General features: G+C 38.4%; 1 pseudogene; it reads right to left on the minus strand.

Moving 5' to 3' along the window:
* Positions 1 to 1546: 1546 nt before the first annotated feature.
* On the minus strand, positions 1547 to 1727 carry LOC132686993 (U2 spliceosomal RNA; annotated as a pseudogene).
* Positions 1728 to 10666: the final 8939 nt, after the last annotated feature.

Consider the following 10666-nt stretch of genomic DNA (forward strand, 5'->3'; position numbering starts at 1 on the left):
AGTTTAAAATTTAATCATTATCTATATCTTCCTATTAAACAGTCTAAAAACCTTAGAATGATTTAACTCCACACTCTTATTTTCCATGTAATTTTTGCCTAGATTTTTGCTCAAGCTTGATTTTTAATTATAACAATTTAGTGATTATTTTTATATTTACTCATAATAAAATCACAAACATCAAAAATGAGCAAACCAACTTGAGGGAAGGCACTGGATGCATAAGTGGGAATTTTTTTTACCTTAACGAAAGATAATAATCTAAAAGAGATTAAATAAATATGTTCAGAGTATTTCAAAAAATAAAAGATGTGTTAGAAGTCATTGGGCAAGAATAGGACAGAATGGAAAAGAATCAATTAATGTAGGCAGTCATTGAAATAAAATAACTCAGATAGGTTGAACAACAAACCAGACCCTGCTCAAGAAAGAGGTCAAGAACTGGAAAATAGGGGGTGCCTGGGTGGCTCAGCCGGTTAAGCATCTGACTTTGGCTCAGGTCATGATCTCACGGTTCGTGAGTTCAAGCCCTGCATCAGGCTCTGTGCTGACGGCTTGGAGCCTGGAGTCTGCTTCAGATTCTGTGTCTCCCTCTCTCTCTGCCCCTCCCCTGCTCATGCTCTGTCTCTCTCTGTCTCAAAAATAAATAAAACATTTTAATAAAAAAATAAAAAATTAAAACTAAAAAAAAAAGAATTGGAAAATAGGTCTCAGGAAGTCAAGTTTCTCAAAACACCATACCGAGAGACAGAGACAATATAGGATAGAGAAGTTAGGAACATGAAGGATGTAATCACCAATTCTGATATATGTTGTTTAAAAAAAATTCCAGACAGAGGGCACAGAGAGAATGGGAGAGAGCCAATTATGGTAGAGATAAGAACTAAAAAATTTTCCAGAATTGAAAAAAGACATGAAAAGGAATATATCAAATCCTTAGCAGGAGCTTAAAAGAAGCTCACCCATATTCAAACAGTTGTGAAATTTTTAACAATTACAGCAAAGAGAGAGGATCAAGGCACCAGAGGAAAACTCAGTGCAAGTTATTTTTCATGAGGCTCCTTCAGGGTCTCCTTTCTGACTCAGTCATTCCTTTCATTGGTTTGGCGTTTGCCTACTCAACTTGCCATGTTTACCAGGAGTCTATATAACTTTCTAAATATTTTATAATTCTAGTTTTCATTATGCTTAGGTTCATGTATTTTTACAAATTTAAAATGTTAATTTTCTGCGGCGCCTGGATAGCTCAGTCGGTTGAGCATCCAGCCCTTGATTTTGGCTCAGGTCATGATCTCATGTTCCTGCGATTGAGCCCCATGTAGGGTTCCACACTGAAAGCACAGATCCTGCTTGGAATTCTCTCTCTGCCCCTCCCATGCTCTTGTGATGCATGCTTGTACACACTCTTTCAAATAAGCAAATAAATAAATAAGATTTTAATAAAGATTAATTTTAATTGTCATAATTTATGTTATACTTTTTTAAATGTAATTTTTAACTCTATTGTCTTATTGTCAAAAAGGATCTGTTCTAGTTCTGCTTTTCTATGAGTTTCTGTTTGGCATAAACTATAGTAATAAATGGCACCTGATTGTGATAATTACAGCCAGTCCAACTCTTGTTTGTTCACTCAATCACAGAAGCCAATGGAATATTCTTTGACTGTTTTATTAAACTGATAAGAACAGATACTACACTTGATCTTAGCCATAAGGCTGAGAAGCAATCTTTGACTGTTTTATATAATAGCATATAACATATTATAAAACTACAAGTATGTAATCTATTTTAAATTTCAGAAGATGTATAAATATACATAATATATAATAAATATGAAAATGTGAAGCTTTCTTTTTATATTTCCATGAAAGTAGCTTTCTAGTTATTTAGCGATATCCATCTACTGGAGATACCAAACAGGAACAGCAAAGAAAGAGGTGATATTCAATCAGTGGCTACCCAAAATGGGATTTTTGAGTAATCTTTACGACAATATTCTTAGAAGCCAAGCATTGTAGAGGGAGCAAAATAAACCTCTAACTTTTTCTACTCTTTAAAAATCATCAAGGGCCAGGAAAGGTTGACCTGAGCATCAAATTCCCACGGGTAGAGAGAATTCAGAAGACACATGTCCTTTCCATATAGGAAAGTGAAAAATCCCACCTTCTGGAGTAAGAGATCGTGGGAAAAAAAAAAAAGAAAAGAAAAGAAAAAAGAGATGGGAGGAAGTAAATGGTCAGAATCCGTTTCTCAGGCATTCTCCCATAGAGATTCCCCCCTCCCCCCCATCGCTCCAACTCCAAGGGCTTTTCTATTTCCTATTTGGAACTTCAGGAAGAGATGACCTCACAGAGTTTTATCCTGTATCAAGAAAAAACAAACAAACAAAAGATGGAAAGGCTTGGTTTGCTTATGAGGCCTGAGTTAGCCCTCTGAAGGAAGACTCCCTCAATTCCTTAAGTGTGTAGAAGAGACCCAGAGGTTCACGTGCCCCATGGTGTGGACGATGGGGGGTAAATGAGTTGAACCATTGCACCTGTATGGTATTGTTGTGGCAAGTGATGAGGAGACTTGTAAAAAGGATCCCAGTGCTGGAGAGCTGAACCCACGGGCTGAAAACTGAGACGGGTGTGCTGGATTGCACCAAAGTGTGGCTTAGGAAGCCATGGTGAACATTGGCCTAACCATCTAAGACCAAGAAATCATACTTTCATCAATAATACCTGCAAAAGGGAAGCCAGGAATTGGTCCCAACCAGAAGCCTTGTCACAGAGGACCTAGAAATCAAAACAGGACTTATTTATGGATTGTGGATCTTATTTGTGGGTCTTAGGATCTCTCTCCTCTTTGAGATTTGAAGCCCCTCCCTGATGTGCTCAGATGCTATCCTAGAAGAAAGCCAGGGGGATGGAAAGCAAGAGGAAAGATTGAGCATCAACATCCCCAAAGAGACTGAGTTATCTTTAAGAGACTATTTGCTCCCCAGGAGTCTGAGATACCATTAAATGTTGAATTTAAGTTTTTCTTTTGGCCCTGCTGGATGAAGGGCGGGGGCAGAGGGGTGGAGTAGGGAAATAGATAGATTTTATAAATTAAATAAATTACTTTTTTATTTGAAAACTATAGTTTTCAGAGGTGCCTGGGTGGCTCAGTCAGTTAAGAGTCTGACTCTTGATTTTGGCTCAGATCATCCTCTCATGGTCATGGGAGGGAGCCCTGCATTGGACTCTGTGCTGGGCATGGAATCTAGTTAAGATTCTCTCTCCTGCCCTTGACCTCTGCCCCTCCCCACTCATTCTCTTTCTCTCTCTCTGAAAGAAAGAAAGAAAGAAAGAAAGAAAGAAAGAAAGAAAGAAAGAAAGAAAGAAGGAAGAAAATAAAGAGAAAAATATAGTGTTCAATCATCAACTTTGCCACACAAATAAGTTTTCAATTATGTGTTTATATCTTCTCTTTGATAGTGAGCACACTGTAGGCAGACCAGTTTTTTTGTTTATCTGTTTATTTTAATCCTCAGTGTTACTAGGCACTCAACACATGTTGAGTGAGTGAGTGAATGAATGCATATTCAATGCAGAAAGGCCTGAGAAACTGTTTTAAAAGTACCTATTTTGTTGGCGAGGATTGAGATAGGCATGAAAGGTACAATGAAGACAGACATCTTGTTGAGAAGTGAAGGTCAGTTCTGGGTGAAGAGGTGAATAGACTCTGCAGATACAGCAAAATCAAGCCTTGCAAAGGTCACTGTGTTGAATTCTATCAAACCTTTAGTCTCAAATGCCATGAAAAGCAATATGAGTGAAGAAGAATGCTGGAATCTTCACTTAATGTGCTGCCTGACTCTCTATACTTTTTATTTGATTTTCAATAAAGGTCTCTTTGTTCTCATACATGAGTAATGGGTTCAAGGTTTTTATTAGTACTCTTGCTACAGCAGGGTGCAGGAGCTGAAATTGTTCTTCAACCTATGGAAGTGCAGATTCATTTTTCAATGAGACTGTTATCTTCAGAGAGAACATATTTCACCAACACAGTCCAAGGTTGTGATAACACGTCCTTCCTATGATCTAAGGACAGGAGTCTGAGTCCCGGCAACTGAGGAACATGCGTATGACAATACTCTTCCCAATGTGACACGACAAAGGAATCTTTCATTAGACACAAGAGATTGGAACCTTTCAAACAAGAGCTGAGTATAACGGTAAAAAGAAAAAATAATCTAAGTACAAATATCCTTTGATTTATAGACTATCTAAAGCATACGTTTTGTCATTCTGAATGCTACTGTACCACTTTTCTCTTTACTCCATTCCCAGGAGAAGAAAGCAAAGACAGGGTCCAAAATGCTTGATGATAATCCTGTTTGGGGATATGGACCCTTTGGTGAGATAAGCAAATGGATTGAGGACTTCTTCCTCATGATATATCTAGGTTTTTTTTTTCTTATTACTGCTATAGTATCTCATGAGGGTCAAGTGAGAGTAGAGGCCAAGGGATGGGAAATAGGTACTCTTAGGGCTAAATTTGTACTAGAACTTACATTTACAGTTTCAGACCATTGAATTGACACTCCTTTAAATCACTGATACACACGCCAACATGATACAACATTTATCAAGGGAGTTACCAGCAGGCGCCTGATCATGGTCAGAGTCATCCAGATTCTAATCGTGGCTGAGTGACCTCTCCTGCACTGGAAAATGATTTAACCTTGGCAAAAAGGATAGTAAAACCTACTTTCTGGGATTATTGTGAGGCTTAGCTGAGGTAATGGATATAAAACACCCAGCACAGTATTTGGCACATAGTAAGTATTCATCTAATGATAGCAATTATTACTATTACTGCAGGTCCAAAGTTACGACATCAAGATCAATGTGAACGATCGTATAGCTGGAGAAAATCTCATGGCCTGTATGTTCCAGATATCTGATTTCAATGCTATATACTTAGTATATCACTTAATTAAACACACAAAAATATAGTTAAGATCCTGCTAAATGTCAGAAGGCAATTTGAAAAATATTTGATGCTTGTTAGACCAAGTAATATTCAGTTTTAAGTATTGTTTTTTACATGTTTCTACTCATCCTTACAGAAATTCTCAGGCAAAGACAAATGATAGATAAATGACATCCATTGGGCCTCCAATTTCTTCCTTGAATTATAGTTTCTGTGGAAATGTAACAAGGGATGTCTTCAGCTTGGGAGGCAGAATATGAAGGGAAGCAACTTTTTAAAAAAATAAACAAACAAAATCTGTTCTTTGTGCCTGGCGTTTTTTTATCAACATGATCTCAGTAAGACTCATTCATACTGATGCATGTAACAGCAGGTAATATTCAATTATATAAACCTAACACTATTTATTGATAACACCATTGAATATTTGGGTTATTTGCAGTTTGAATCTGTTGCAAAGAGTATTGCTTGTTTTTTAATTCGTCAATTTTCCAGTTTTCTTCTGTTGTTGAATTTTAATTTCATCCCATTGTGGCTGGAGAAAAGGATTCGTATACCTGTCTTTTCAGATCCATTGAGACCTAATTTGTGGCTTACACATGGTCCAACCTGGAAAATGCACTATGCACATTTGAAAAGAAAGCAAGTGCTTTTGTGGTTGAGTAGAGTGTTCTGTAATGCCTGTTAGATTTAGCTGCTCTCTGATGTTGTTGAAGACCTCCATCTACTGAGAGTCAAGTATTAAAATCTTTTATTATTATAGAGCTATTTCTCCCTTTAATTCTGTCAGTTTCTTCCTGTATTTTGCTGGTCTGTCATCAGGTCCACAGTGTTCATAATTGTTATATATTCTTGCTGTATTGAAACTTTTATTAATATATAGTGTTTTTTATCCTTTTAACCTGTGTTGATATAAAGTCCATTTTGGCTAATATTCCTCTAGCCACTTTTGCTCTCTTTTGGTTACTATTTGCTAAAGTAACCAATTTCCATTCTCTCACTTTCAGTCTGTTTGTGTCTTTGGATTTAAAGTAAGTCTCTTGTGGGGCGCCTGGGTGGCTCAGTTGGTTGAGCATCTGACTCGATTTCTGCTCACATCATGATCCCAGGGTCATGGGATTGAGCCCCCAATCGGGCTTCATGCTGGTCATGGAGCCTGCTCAAGATTCTCTCTCCCTGTGCCCCCTCTCTGCTGCTCACGTGCTCTCTCAAATTAAAAAAAAAAAGAATTCTCCTGTAGACAGCATATGGTTAGATCACGCACTTTAGCTTTTTCACCAATCTCTGTCTTTTGTTTGATTGGAGAGCTTAATCCATTTACTGATAAGGAAGGACTTCTGTCATTTTGTTATTTATTTTCTTTAGACCCTACAGCATTTTGTCCCTCATTTCTTGCATTACTATCTTTTTTTTGTGTTTAGTTGATTTTTTTTGGTAGTAAAACATTTAAATTTATTTCTCATATCCTTTGTATATATTCTATAGCTATTTTCTTTGTGGTGACGATGGGGATCACATTGAACATCCTAAAGTTATAGCACTCTAATTTGAATTTATAGCAGATTAACTTCAGTTACACACACACCCTCCGCTCCTTTACAGCTCTGTCCCTACCTCTCTGGTTGTGGATGTCACAAAATTATATCGTTTACATTGTGAGTCCCCAAACCTAAACAAATAATTCTTTTGAATGCATTAGTCTCTTAAACTATATATAAAACATGTAGAGTTACAAACCAAAGTTACAGTGATACTGGCTTTTCGACAGTAATCTTTTAAGTTGATTTATTTAAGGGAAAGAGAAAGAGAGAGAAAGAAAGAGACAGAGAATCCCAAGCAGTCTCTGCAGTGTTAGCATGGAGCTTGATGTGGGGCTCAAACCCATGAACTGTGAAATCACGAGCTGGAATCAGGAGTCAGATGCTTAGCCAACTGAGCCACCCAGGCATCCCTAGACAATAATTTTTTTTTTTTTTTTGAGACTAAGAGACATTAGTCTCTTAAACAATGTAGAACAGAAAAAGTGAAATTGCAAATAATACTAGCTTCCATTTAACTTTATATATATAATTTTTTTTTCCTTTAAATGGCTTCAGTTTGCTGTCTAGTTTCCTTTCGTTTCACCTTTCAGGATTCCTCTGAACATTTCTGGTAAAGCAGCTCTAGTTGTAATGAGCTCCCTCAGCTTTTGCTTGTCTGGAAATGTCTTAATTTCTCCCTCACTTTTGAAGGACAGTTTTACCAGATATAGGATCCGTGGTTGGCAGGCTTTTTGTTTTTCATTTTTCCTTCAGGTGCTTTGGATATATTGACCCTCTGCCTTCTGGCCTCTAAAGCTGCTGAGGAACAAATCTGCTGATCATTGTAGTGAGGCTCCCTTGCACGTGATTAGTTGCTTCTCTTGGGCTGCTTCCAGATGATCTCTTCATCGTCGGCTTTTGCAAGTTTGATTATAACGTGTCCTGGAGTGTGTCTCTTTGAGTTCATCTTATTTGCACAGTGTTGAGCTTCTTACGTGTTTCTATTCGTGTCTTTCCTCAGATATGGGAAGTTTTCGGCCATTATTTCTCCAGAAAATGTTCCCTGTGCCCCCTTCTCTTCTCCTAGAACTCGTATAACATGTAAAGGGCCTGCTCGATAGCACCCCACAGGGCACTTAGGCTGTATTCACTTTGCTTCTGTACTTTTTCTTTTTGTTCACATGTGATAATTTTCACCTTCCTACCTTTAGATTTGTGGGGTTTTTTCCTCTGCTGGCTCAAATCTGCTTTTGAATTCCTCTAGTGAAGTTTTCATTTTAGGTATTGTGCTTTTCGGCTCCAGAATTTCTTTCTGGCTCCTTTTTATGTTTTCTATCTCTTTATTAGTGTTTCCAATGTGCTCATATATCTTTTTTTTTTTTTTTCTTTTAACTTTCTCCACATCTTCCTGTAAGTCTTTGAACATCCTTAAGGCAATGATGGTTTTAATGGTTTTTCTAGCAGATCTTCTATCAAATCTTTTTCAGGAACATTTTGTGTTCATCTATTTTTTTACTTTGAACAGGCCTTACTTTCTTGTTTCTTTGTATGCCTTGTGACTTTTTGTTGAAAGCCGGACATTCGAATCTAATTAATTGGTAATCCTGGAAATCAGATTCTTCCCCTTTCCCAAGGTTTCAGTTATTGCTTTTGTGTATTGTTTTTTTTATTGTTGCAGGCTCTCTGTTCACGGATCAGCCTGAGGTGCAAACTTAAGATCTTCTCAGGTCTTTCTTGAGCTTGCACCTTTCCTTGCGCATACATGGTCACTTTCTAATTTTCCCCACATAGGCACTTGCTTTTGAATGTCCTTGTCTTTAAAAACTGTCTATCTCCCAAATGGGGAAAAAGAAAAATGAAGGGGGAGAAAGGGCACTGGCCACTTAAAATCCCTAGAAATCACTTTAGTTTGAGGGGAGGGGGCTTGCAACAATGCGGGGAGTGGAAAAATAATTGCCACCCGCCCTCTTTGTCTGCACCTCTGTGATCAGAAGCCACAACCAGCAATTAGAGCACAAATCCCTGATATTGGAGGATAGGGTCCAATAAACTGTGTGTAGCTGCTCTGGGAACATGTGCACAGCTTCCTGCCATGGGACTGAGAAACTGACTGAAATTAACCTCAATTTACCATCCAAGCCTTACCCCTGGAAGTTTCAAGCCTTTAATAGACTCTGGAGTTTTAAATTAATTATATTAGACAGATTCTGCCAGTGCAATTGTTGCCTAGGTGGAGAGACAGTTTCTGGTGTTTCTGACTCCTCCAGTCTCCCAGAATCCTCTCTGCTTCCCAGTATTTATTGCCCTCTGTGCCTCAGTCTAGATATTTTCTTCTGGTCTATTTTTCAGCTCATTAATTCTCTTTGGAACTGTGTCAAATATCCAGTTAAACTTATTTACTTGGCTTTCAAGTTCAGTCATCTTTTTCAGTGCTAGAAATTCTATTTAGTTTTTACAATTCTAATGGTGAAATTCTCATCTTATATGTTACTTTGGTTATATGAATTATTAATGTTTTTAATTTAAAGATTTATTTTTTTAATGTTTTTATTTATTTATTTTGAGAGAGAGAGAGAGAGTGCTAGCAGGGGTGAGGGGCAGAGAAAGAGGGAGAGAGAATCTTAAGCAGACCCCGTGCTCAGCACAGAGCCCAATGTGGGGCTCGATCCCACGACTGTGAGATCATGACCTGAGCTGAAATCAAGAGTCGGGCACTTAACTGACTCAACTACGCAGGGGCCCCTTAATTATTAATCTTTTAAGTCCATGCCTGCTTTCCCTAATACCTGGGCCACCTACTTCTGTTGTACGTGTCGTTTCTCTTGGTCTTGTCTCTTAATATGTCTGGTTTTGCTTCTCTGTTTTAGGATCAAATGCTGGACATTTTGTATGAAAATTACGGTGACTCTGGATGTGATATTTCTTCATAGAGGATTCAACCTATCTTAAAGGACAGCAGAGAGGCAAATCAGCTCAATTCATTTTGTGACTGAACTCAATGTTGGTAAGAGTCAGCCTACGTCTGATTTGTTTTCTTTCTTAGGATATAGTTATCTAGATCTCCTAACAGAGAGCCTGAAGTGTTTCTCATGGATTCTCCTTGGTATGCCATGAACTTCAATTGTGGTCTTCTTGGCCCTTGTCAGGTTGCCAGAATCTCTGATCTGCTTTTTATTCACATTGCCTCTTAACCTTTGGCCCTGTGCAGCTTACCTGGCAACTACCTCGGGGCGGGGGGCGAGAACGATTGTGACTATTGGTCTCATTTGTCTCAGCCTCCCTCCTTTATGAAATCTCAGCAATCCCGGATTCACATGTATCTTCCTTTAAGGTCATACAATTGATAAAGCTCTGCCGGGACTCAAGTCCTTCCCTCTTGTTGTTCTATGCCAAAAGGTGGCAGAGAACCCAAGGATGAAGAGAGAATGGATCAAGTTTGGTTTACCTCAGAAAGCATTCTTTCTGGAACATGATTACTTCCATGAGCCAACCACTGAGTCCTGGTTGCCTTAGAAGCCCTCTGATATTCAGGGTGAAGACGACATAAGTAGTTCAGATTTTTCCAGTTGCTCTCCGAGGGAACAATGTTGGTCTGCTACACACGACCATGTCATAGCCCAAAGTGGAAATGCTGAACTATTGTTGAGTATTTACTATTTGCCAGGCACTCTGATGGATCCTTACCTGCGTTGGCTCACATTTTTTCAGCAGTGAGCCAACTTGCTGAAGCTTGGACAGACTAAGTAACTTGCTCAAAATTTTTGAGAGGCAGAACCAAGGAACGTACCTCCACAGCCTCTAAAGCTCTACTCTCTCTGTCACGCTAGGCTCCAAATAGCCTGTCTGGTAGTGGCTAAAGATTAATGGTCATTTGGTCCAAAAACAACATAAAATCGGATATCCGAGATTCAGTCTACTAATTTTTAATGGAGAAACCAAGATACCTGACAAATTAGAGCGCTCAATAAACCACACCCTTCAAACTTTGAAGGAAATGATTCAGACTTCTGGCTTAAAGAGCAGAAGATACTCACAAGAAAAATTTCAGAAAGAGGAAAGGATCAAAAGGTGAGTGTTTTTGTTTTGTCTGTTTTTTATCATGTATGTTGGGAGGGACGGTTCTGGTGTTTTAAATATGAAGCTGGACACCAGGTTCCTGAAAAGCAAAGGTATGTATTGTGTAA

Source organism: Panthera onca, chromosome F1 (genome assembly GCF_046562875.1).
Source record: "Panthera onca isolate mPanOnc1 chromosome F1, mPanOnc1 haplotype 2, whole genome shotgun sequence".
NCBI lineage: Eukaryota > Metazoa > Chordata > Mammalia > Carnivora > Felidae > Panthera > Panthera onca.